The following is a 3,690-nucleotide window of genomic DNA, read 5'->3' as shown; positions in this document are numbered from 1 at the left end:
ACTCAATCGCGGAGGCAGCAGGCTCCGGCCCCCTGGCGAACGGCGCCGACTCCTCCGCTCCCTCACGGACGACAGCCGCCCCTCCATATCGTGGGCGGTCGGCAGCGAGCTCGCCCGTCCATGGCAACTCGCTCCAGCCCACCGCCTCGAGCGTCCATGGCGGCACATACTTTGCCTGCTCAAGGGCACCGCGGATTCACCACAGCGGCGAGGGATCTTCAGCAGCGTGTCCCTCCTTCTCCCGGGCTTCGGCACCACTGTAATGATAAAAACTCCATATTCATCCGGAAGAAGGAGGCGGGAACCGGCGCACAATCAAATAAAGACTTTAATGCCAAAAATAAACACAAAACAGCGCGTCAGCCCCTCACGGCGACTGACGCGCACAAATAAAAGCCAAAACATAAATTAATGTCCCAGGCCTGGTCCTCTCTCGTCCTTTACGGTCGTCGCTCCAGTTTTATATCCTTCCATCTCCTACGTGGGACTCGATACTGGCGGTGGGGCGCAGGTGCAGCTCATCTTCAATCACTACACCTGGCCTCACTCCTCGTTCCCACGCCTTCTGGCCTCGCCACAGCGAGCTTTCTCAAAACACGATCTGCCATAATCTCCTATCCACCCTCGCAGAGCCCGCCATAGTAGTTAACCTTATCAAAAAAGAAGTCGAGTCATGCTTCATGATTGGGCCCTTCAATAAACCCCCCTTCAAAATGTTCAGAGTTAGCCCAATCGGAGTGGCTACTAGAAAATTTTCAGGTAAGAAACACTTAATAGTAGATCTGTCATCCCCACATAAATCTACATTCCCGAGCATCAATAGTTTGATACATCTCCACGAATTTTCGCTCAAATACCAAGACATAGATCAGGTAGACGAACTGATTAAAATTGCGGGGCGGAGGAGACTGGCTTGCAAAAATAGACATCACTTCTGCCTTCAAAGTGATGTCTATCCATCCGGACTTTTGGCACCTGTTTGGTATCCGATGGCTCGAGAAATACTATTTCGCCGTCCGGTTAACCTTCAGGTGCAAAAGCAGCCCCAAAATTTTTGATATATGCTATCCGAAGCCGTTTGCTGGATCCTTTCCAACAATTATGCAATTCCATATATTATCCATCTCTTAGATGACTTTCTGGTCATTTCACCTCCTAAGGCAATCCCAGCCGGGCATATCCTCACAGTCCAAAAAGTTTTTTCCGAACTCGGGATCCCCATGGCTCAGGAAAAAACCATGGGTCCCACCACATCCATCGAGTTTCTCGGCATCAACCGCGACTCAGCTAAATTTCAGCTCTCCCTGCCAAAGGAGAAGATCGATAGAATATCGGCCACTTAAATTTTGCAATGCGCATTATTCCCTCTCATCGCGCATCTCCTAACACTTGCATCTTCAGTTCACATGCTCGAGGACCTCATCCTCCTATCCCAAGCATGCAGCAATGAACTAAATTTATGGATCTTGTTCCTTAGACAATGGAACAGTCTTTCTTTTTTTATAACAATCTAGTTTCGTCTCCCATCGATTTACAGCTATTTACAGAAGCAGCTCCCTCAATCGGTTTCGGAGGTTTCTACCAACGTCGTTGGTTTGCGTCCACATGGCCCCCCCAGATGCAGGACTCGATCCAGTCGTCAGCTCTTTTCGAGCTCTACCCCCTTGTAGGAGCAGCCTTCCTGTGGGGAAACGAATGGACATCTAAAAGCATTTTAGTGCACTGCGACAACGAAGCCATAGTTCAGTGCATAAACAAAGGCCGTTCTCACTCCCCCGCCTTCATGCCTGTCCTTAGATGTCTAATATGGATCGCAGCATGCAACCAATTTATAATTATCGCAAAGCACGTTCCAGGTACAGAAAACCACATTTCTGACTCGTCTTGTTTTCTGTTTCAGAAATTCAGGATCCTGTCTCCAGAGGCGGACCAATTCCCTACACTCACTATTTGGAATTAATATTCCCATAACTCACCCTGTAAAACCACTTCCCGAAGCATTGCTCGACTCTATTCTCCAGACTCTACTGTATCAGACCTAACTGTACTCGATGACGAAATAGTGACTTTTTTAATCAAAGCAAAATAGACCAAGCCAAGAAAGATCATTTTATATATATATATTCAATCTCCCCATCCCAATCCAGCCTTACCAATCCATCCTGGCATTTCTACACCTTAGGAATTCCCAGGCAAAATCCCTGCATGAACCACCATTCATCGATGACCTTTAAAAAACCAGTCACTAGTTTCTGGTTCCAAAAGCACCTCAGATGCGGGGCAGCAACTTCAGCAGCCCAAAATGGCCTCTCCAAGCAGCAGATCCAAATTCTGGGAAGATGGTCTTCAGAAGTGTACCAAAGCTATATCAGAACAAATCAGTTTCACATAAAGAAAGCCCACCAAACCAACATCGGCCACCAAAACAAATAAATAAATATATATATATATATATATATATATATATAAAAAATTCTTCCAGTCAGTGACACGTACCTATTGAACACCAACGAGTACATCGCAGCTAAAACAAATTTTCCCTCTGATGGCAAGACGTACCCTTCCAATACCACAAATTAAGCTTTCGCTGAACACCAACGGGTGCTTCGCAGATTAAACAATCTTAATTTTCCCTCTGATGGTCGGAGAGACTACCCATCCGGTGTCGCAAATAAAAAAAACGGATGTCAGCCATAGCCTCCCGGCCAGATAACATTACCATTTCTATCCTATGGTCGAGGCTTCTCTCTTCCATGCCAGGAGCTCGAGCTCCCATCGGATGCTGACAAGAGCCTCCCGGCCAGACAACTTCACCTTTTCCATTCTGCGGCCAGCAAAGCTTACCCGTTCGTCACCAGGAGCCCACACTCCATTCAGACGTAGGTGAAAGCCCCCGGCTACCTTTCTTGCCATTCAGTCTTACATACGGAGAGGTTTACCCATTCAATGCCGGGAGCTAAGCTCCTATGGGACGTTGGTCAGAGCCTCCTGGCTAGACAACCTTACCTTTTATATCGTTCGGCCAGCAAGGCTTACCCATTCGATGCAAGTGCACCCATTGGACACTGACTAGAGCCTCCTGGCCTGACAACCATTACCATTCAATGTGGTTTAGGTCGTAAAAACGATCTACCAATATGCAAGCTATCCGATGCCGCAAGTATCAAACACACAAACAAACCCTCCTTCCATCCTACGGTCGTCGAGGCTCACCCGTCTCATGCCGTGAGTAGCGAACTCCCATATGACGTCGACGAGAGCCTCACGGGGCTTACCCAGTCGATTCTGGGTTCAGGAAGTCCCCGTTGGATGCTGGCGAGAGCCTCCTGACCACTTAATGTTACCTCTTCCGTCTCACATCCGGAGAGGCTTACACATTCGATGTGTGTGCTCCCTTCGGACGCTGGCGAGAGCCTCCTGGCCAGACAACTGTGACGAGTGGGGCGGGACTGAGGGACGTGGGAACGAGGAGTGAGGCCAGGTGTAGTGATTGGAGATGAGCTACACCTGCGACCCACCACTGGTCTCGAGGCCCACGTAGGAGATGGAAGGATATAAAACTGGAGAGACGACAGTGAAGGATGAGAGAGGACCAGGCCTGGAATTTTAGTTGTGTTTTGGTTTTTATTTCACAATCAAATGAAACTTTAATAATCTCAAAATAAACAAAACAGCGCATCAGCCCCTCAC

At 48.2% G+C, this 3,690-nt stretch overlaps 1 pseudogene; it reads left to right on the top strand.

Annotated features, from left to right (window-relative positions):
* The first annotated feature begins 462 nt into the window (after window positions 1-462).
* On the top strand, window positions 463-3,412 carry LOC113107854 (uncharacterized; annotated as a pseudogene).
* Window positions 3,413-3,690: the final 278 nt, after the last annotated feature.

This window comes from Carassius auratus, chromosome 8, assembly GCF_003368295.1.
Source record: "Carassius auratus strain Wakin chromosome 8, ASM336829v1, whole genome shotgun sequence".
Taxonomy (NCBI): Eukaryota; Metazoa; Chordata; class Actinopteri; order Cypriniformes; family Cyprinidae; genus Carassius; species Carassius auratus.
This window is presented reverse-complemented; position numbering and strand designations above follow the sequence as displayed.